The sequence below is a fragment of the Pongo abelii genome, chromosome 9 (assembly GCF_028885655.2).
Source record: "Pongo abelii isolate AG06213 chromosome 9, NHGRI_mPonAbe1-v2.0_pri, whole genome shotgun sequence".
In the NCBI taxonomy this organism is placed as follows: domain Eukaryota; kingdom Metazoa; phylum Chordata; class Mammalia; order Primates; family Hominidae; genus Pongo; species Pongo abelii.
This window is the reverse complement of record NC_071994.2, coordinates 10,249,661-10,256,862: the sequence shown is the minus strand read 5'-3', so window position 1 is coordinate 10,256,862 and position 7,202 is coordinate 10,249,661. Positions and strand designations below refer to the sequence as shown.

At 50.7% G+C, this 7,202-nt stretch overlaps 1 pseudogene across 1 annotated transcript; it reads left to right on the top strand.

The window, feature by feature from the left end:
* Positions 1–3,499: 3,499 nt before the first annotated feature.
* On the top strand, positions 3,500–6,382 carry LOC129048901 (uncharacterized; annotated as a pseudogene). Its single transcript, XR_008511580.2, has 2 exons — positions 3,500–4,373; positions 4,616–6,382. The product of XR_008511580.2 is annotated as an uncharacterized LOC129048901 (transcript).
* The last annotated feature ends 820 nt before the right edge of the window (positions 6,383–7,202 follow it).

The window sequence follows — 7,202 nt, the reverse complement described above, 5'->3', positions numbered from 1 at the left end:
TGGCAGCTAACCTATGCTGACTAATACAGAAGTCTTTCCTGGAAGCCCCCTGGCAGACCTGCCTAGCCAGCTCATTGATGGGAACTGGGTGCATGCTACTCACTGAGTCAGTGGCAGGTGAGATTGATATCCAAACCATATCAAGGTCTGCCAGCAGGAAGAAGGTGGGAATTGATTCAGGGTAGGCAACCACAAGCAGCTGCCATATTAGTGAGGCTGAATAGCGTTTTATATATTTATTGGCTAATTCCACACTTGTTTTGACAATTGCCTCTTCATGTCCTTTGCCTGTTTGTCTGCCACGTTTGGGGTATCCACTGACTTCTGCTATGGAAGCAGAAGACGCCAGGGGCCCACTTTCCTAGCCTCCCTTGCAGGCTGCAGGCTTATGATTAAAGATCTGCCATTCAGAGGCTCTGCCTCAGAAATGGGATTGAAAGCTAATGGCCAGAGGTAGCAGAAGCCATGCAGACTTGATTCCAGAGAGAGTGAAAGCAATGACAGCTGATCCGTGGCAGTGCCCAGGACCCAGTAAAAAGGTAGCCATGGTGTCTTTACCGGACCAGCTGGAGCACAATTTCTGTTCCTGTCTGGGAGGCCTGCAAGCCTGGTTCCCCAGGCCACCCAGAAAGTCTGTGGTGGTACTTGATACTCATCCCTTTTCTGCTTAAATCAGCCAAGGTCAGTTTCTGTTGCCTGCGAGAAAAAACCTATCATATTAACCCTCCGTCTGTATTATCTGTTACAAATCTTTTTTCCAGTTGTCAGTAGTCTTTCAACCATACATACATATACGTGTGTATATATATATATAGTTGTATAGTTATATATAAAATATATAATAGCTTTCTCAGAGAGAAGTTTGAGATTCTCATGCAGCCGCATAGATCAACCATTTAGTTTCTGGTTTTCAGGTCATGTTTATTTATTTATTTATTTATTTATTTATATTTATTTATTTATTTATTTTTGAGACAGAGTCTTGTTTTTTCGCCTAGGCTGGAGTGCAGTGGTACAATCACGGCTCACTGCCTCTTGGTTTGAAGCAATTCTCCTGCCTCAGCCTCCTGAGTAGGTGGGATTACGGGCGCCCACCACCACATCTGGCTAATTTTTGTATTTTTAATAGAGATGGGGTTTCACCACGTTGGTTGGCCAGGCTGGTCTCGACTCTGACCTCAAGTGATACCGCCCACCTTGGCCTTCCAAAGTGCCTGGCCTCAGGTCATGTTTAAAAAGGCTTTTCTTAATCCAAGATAAATATATTCAATTAAGTTAAAAAATTTAAGTTGTTATTGGATTCAAATATTAATATTTAAGTATTTTGTTTAAACATATACATAATTTAAAAATTCAAACACTACCACTAGGCTTAAAATTATATAAATAAAAAAGAGTTATCTGCTCCATTTCTCTGATTCCCAAAACCCCCTCATTAGGGGCACCGACTTTCAGTTTTTGAGTAGATGTTTCATCTTTTTCTTTCTTTCTTCTTTTTTTTTTTTTCGAGATGGAGTTTTGCTCTTGTTGCCCAGGATGGAGTGCAATGGTGCGATCTTGGCTCACTGCAACCTCCACCTCCTGGGTTCAGGCGATTCTCCTGCCTCAGCCTCCTGAGTAGCTGGGACTACAGGCATATGCCACCATGCCTGGCTAATTTTTGTATTTTAGTAGAGATGGAGTTTCACCTTGTTGGTCAGACTGGTCTTGAATTCCTGACCTCAGGTGATCCACCTGCCCCGGCCTCCCAAAGTGCTGGGATAACAGGCATGAGCCACTGCGCCTGGCCTCATCTTTTTCTTAACCCTTCATTTCTAAGTGACATGGCTTCTACTCTTAATTCCTGATTTTCTTCACTTGCTGATCTCGGATTTGAGATCTCACTTGCTACCATGAAAAATGAGACTTTATTTTCTTACCATCCACACTTCCATTATCTGTCACTGCTCAGCCTCTTTTAGATCTATGGGCCCCCTCTGTCTTTTCTTTTCTTTTCTTTTCTTTTAAGATGGAGTCTTGCTCACTGCAACCTCCGCCTCCCGGGTTCAAGCGATTCTCCTGCCTCAGCCTCCGGAGCAGCTGGGATTACAGGTGCACACCACCACATCCGGCTAAATTTTGTATTTTTAGTAGAGAAGTGGTTTCACCATGTTGGCCAGGCAGGTCTGGAACTCCTGACCTCAAGCCCACCTCAGCCACCCAAAATGCTGGGATTACAGGCAAGAGCCACTGCACCCCGCCTGTGTTTTTCTTTTCTTTATAAAAGTTGAGATACACTAGCTGTATCTAGTTTTGGGATGTGCATGATAATTGGATACATTCCTATAATCAAATCAGGGTAATTGGGATGTCCATCATCTTAAATATTTATCTTTTCCTCGTGCCAGGAACATTAGGATTATTCTTTTCTAGCAATTTTGAAGTGTACAATCAATTAATGTCACCCTACTGATCTATTGAACACCAGATGTTATTTCTTCTATCTAAGTGTGTATTTGTATCCACTCATCAACCTTTCTTCATCCCCTCCTTTCCCCCTCCCCTTACTGGCCTCTAGTAAGCAGGTTGCTGTTGCAAATTATGTATTGAAGAAACTGGTGCTTTGTCCTATGGTTGCCTGCAGTCTGGATTTTGCTGGTCACGTCCCCTTAGCTTTGTTGAGCAGGCTCCCGGGTCCCTGTATTTCTTGTAATTTGATAGTTGGCAAACTTTTTCCGTAAAGAGCCAGAGAGTAAATATTTTAGGCTTTGTGGGCCATAACAGTCTCTGTGGCAATTCCTCAACTCTGCTGTCACAGCGAGGCCGCAGCCAGAGACAACATGTAAACAGCGGAGCAGGGCTCCGTTCCCACAGCGCGGGATCTGGGTCCCAGTTTGCACAGCCCTGAGTCGAGAGTGGATCTGATCCAGGTCTGATGCAGCATTTCAATGGTGATGCCGCAGCCTTCCACACCGCGGCACTTAACACCCCATTGTTCCCAATTGCATTTTAACTCAAAAAATACAAAAAGAGATCAAAACTGAAAGTGCAGTTTCCTCATGGTCCCACCACATTTTGGAGAAGTGTATAAATGGAGAAGTGAAAGCTCCGTCTTCTGCCCCTTCCCCATGAGAGAGCCTCTATTAACAGCCAGGTCAGTTTCTTCCAGACTGTTAACATCCGTGTGAGCGCACATATCTACACTGTGTGGAGCCCGCCTGCTTCCTGCCCCGCAGGCGTGTCTGCTGTGGGAAGGCTGGAGTTCTGACCTTCCCCCTCCCCTTCTGGGTGACAGGTGGCTCAGTTCTCTTCCCTGCTACGTTCAAGACCAGGTGGGGGGAGGGGGTAAATGTCACTATTCCCCTGCCTGCCACTGTGGAGAGGGGAGACCTTGCCCCTTTTCTGAATTTTTCCTTACCCCTTTCCTTGGAATAAAGCAAACACCAGACCCAAATGGATTTTAAGTGACACTTTCCCAAGAGTCTGGAGAGGGGACAGACTGGACGTGGTTTGTCCTGCCTGAGCCGACTCACCTGCTTACGAGGGCAGGGGCAGGCTGGGGTGGGGCTCATGCGCCCCGGAAGCACCCTGGCTCCTCGCTCTCCCATGCCTCTCCCTTTATGTCCTCTGCTGTCCAGCGCCTGGGCCCCGGCCCTCCCTGGGCCACCATCCTGCCCTGCCCCAGTCCTGGCTCTCCAGTCCCTTTCGGGGACTCACCCCTGGCACCCACTAGATGGCGCTCCCGGCCACTCAGCTCCCCCTGCCTCGGTTTGGGTGGTGCTGGATGTCGGGAGCACTGGCCTCTGCTCTGCTGATTTGCAGGTGGGAGTGCAGGGTGAGCCCGGTGCAGGGGATAGGAGGTGGGGGAGTCGAGAGCTGGAGTCAGGCGCCGCTCACGCTGGGATGACGGGGTGTTAACCTCAGACTCTGGGTCCCTTTGGGCCGAAGCTTTAAGAAAACAGGGGCAGCGAGTCCGGCGTCCCAAGGAGCCTTGCCAAGCTGGGCATGGAGAACGGGCCTCCTGGATGGCCACCCGCCCAGCTACCAAAGAGGCCGGAGAGCTGGAGCCGGGACTTGGAGGATCTTCTTCAGAGAGGCAGGAGGGCGGTCCGAACGTGCCCCCACCCCTGACCTCAAGCCCGTGTGGAGAGGGCCAACAGAGCCTCTTGGAGAGCTGGATTTGCGTCTTCTGCAGCTTGGGGGACACGTCGTTGATGGTGACTGACACGCCCCAGAGATAGTGACGTGGTGATTAAGAGTGACAGCCTGAGGGAGCTGAGCCCAGTATGGCTGGTCTGGCAGCTGCTGTCAGTGTCGCGACCCCACCCCACTTCCCTGGCTCCCTGCCTCCTTCGCTGGAGAAGCATCCTCAGCCAAAGGAGCCACAATACCTGGTACGTTCAGGGGACGCCCACAGCCCACGGCCAACTGTACAAAAGGCTGTTCCCTCGCCTGCCTCTAGATGGCGATTCCTCCGCCCCAGGGCCCCCTGCTTATCTGCCAGAGCTGTATTTACCCTGGGACCACGCCTTTACCGAGTCCTTTCTCCTTCCCCGCCCCTCTGCCCTCACATCCTGGGGGGCTTGTCCCGATGAGCCCTCCCCTAGTAAATCCCTGTCTTGGGTTCTGCTTTCAGACAGCTGAAGGCAGGGAACACCAGGAGGGGCCCCAGGAAGCTGGCCCCAAGGACGGGATGCTGCGGGAGGATGCCCCGCTGTCACCTGGTGACTGGAGCCCGTTGCGGGAGGCCCTTGGCACGAGGTGGCAGAGCAGCTGCTCAGGCCTCCGCCTGTGGTCACCTGGGACAGGACTCAGGTGGATGGGGATGCCCGGCTCTTTTAATATCACTGATGTTGACAGACAGATGGGAAAATAGCCGTGAGAAGGACGTGGAGTGGGGAGGCTGTCACTGAACACTACTGACACTTAGAAGAGGGAAAATGACAAGTTCAGGGCCACGGATCACCAATTTGAAGCAAAGTCAGGATTCCTTGGCAGAATTTAATGAAATGCTTCTCTTCTATAGCCAGGGGTCAGAGGGCAGAAGACAAGGTGCAGGACTTCAGAGAAGGCCAAATTTCCAGCCCAGGGAAGTCCCTTCTCCAAAGTCAGGGCCCCAAGGGGGAGGGTGGGGTCCCTGATATCTGAGATGGACTATCTGGGGAGACACTCTTGAGACATTGAACCCCCAGATTCTCATGTACCTCCTGGCCTACAGAAGTGACCCATTCCCTCTGTTGGAAGACAGAGGTCCTCCCTTGCTTAAAGACCATGCAGAAACTAAGGGAAGGGACCTTACAAGACAAGGAGTTCCTCTCTCCAGAGTCTGTCCCCACCTCCCATCCTGACCACCAGGCTCAAAGCTGGATCATATCTCAGCATGACCTGACCAAGGATGTGCTTTGCATGCCAGGGACCAAGAGGAATTAACAAGCAGAGGAGTGGCGGGAGCAAGCCAGCAGGGACCAGCCGGGTCTGGAGAATATTCCTAGATGTGGACTCTGAAGGTTCTGGATCAAGGGAGGCTGCATAGAAGCTGGAGACTGGAGAGTTAATTAGTACAGAAAGACTCCCTAACCCCTAAAAAGGCCCTGGGAAGATTCTAATATGTTGCTTGGGAGGGTTCTTTTTTTTTGAAACAGAGTCTCTCTCTGTCGCCCAGGCTGGAGTGCAGTGGTGTGATCTTGGCTCTGCAACCTCCACTTCCCAGGTTCAAGCGATCCCTCTGTCTCAGCCTCCTGAGTACCTGGGACTACAGGCATGCACCACCATGCCCAGATAATGTATTTTTTTTTTTTTTTTAGTGGAGATGGGGTTTTGCCATGTTGGCCAGGCCGGTCTCGAACTCCTGACCTCAAGTGATCTGTCCGCCTCGGCCTCCCAAAGTGCTGGGATTACAGGTGTGAGCCACAGTGCCCAGCACTTGAGGCAGTTCTTGAAAGCTTGGAAGAAGTGATAATGCATAGGCGATGAAGTGGAGATGTCAGAACAGCCCTGGAGGAAGGTATGCAAAGTCTCAGAGAAGTGGACAAGCCAGAATGGCTCTTCTATTGTAGGTTGTACAGGAAAACAGCATGACAAGAGTGATGCCATCTTAAAACCGCCATATGATGATGAGTGTTTCACCGCCATACACCAAGGTGCTCTGCAGTAAGCTCTTTAAACAATGCCTGTACCATACATAACCCTTTGTAAAGATGCTTAGCTAACCCCCTCCCCAAGTGGCTATGAGTTTTGCATGTCGGAGACATGGCCACCTGCACATGTTTTACCCTAAAAGCTTCCTACATAAAAGTACTTTCTGCAGGGCGGATGTGGGGATCTACCATTTTGTGGCAGCCCGGAACATCGCTTCTGCTCCTAAGTCCCTATTAAATATTTCTTTACAAGAAACTGCATTTGTCAGCCTCTTTCTTCAGCCTCTCAGCTCCCTCAGCCTTTGCAGGTAGATTTGCACAGACCCGCTCACCACGAAACAGGGTGGAAAACCCACCAGCCGGCCATGTTCTTTGGAAGATTCCAGCTCTTTACCCAAATGATAAGGTCTGAGCTGTGGAGGAGACATCGGCGTTGCTGAGCAGACTTGCGGGGATTGCCCTCCGTGGCCTGGGCCTGGCAGGGGTGGGCTGCCATGGATCTGAGCTCTCCCATAGCCACAGGGACGACTGGATTCCCAAGTAGCACAGGTCAAAGGGCAGCACTTAACTGTCTGTCACAAGCAAGGGGGTAAGAGGATCAGAATGGACAGCAGGGTTGGGACAGCCGCGGGGAGCCTGCCCTGCCCAGCCTATGGAGATGGCTCATAGGACATAGCATTTCCAGGGGGAAGGTGGCTAGGCAGCCAGCAAGGGTTTTGTTCAACAAATAGAATGAAAAGCAAGCAAGAATGGATGAGCAGAAGGCCAAGGCCGGATGCCCCAACAGAAAGGAATGATCCCCTGCTGTTTCTAAATCTGAACTTGTTCTCGAACTCAGAATCCATCAGTGGAAGAGGGGCGGGTCCCAAGAGGAGGGACCCCGCAGCAATACCATCTCCCAGGACTGTATCGGTTTCCTGGGGCTGCTGTAAAAACCTGCCCCAGACTGGGTGGCTTAAACAATAGAAATGCATTGTCCTGGCCAGGTGCGGTGGCTCACGCCTTGTAATCCCAGCACTTTGGGAGGCCGAGGTGGGCGGATCACAAGGTCAGGAGATAGAGACCATCCTGGCTAACATGGTGAAA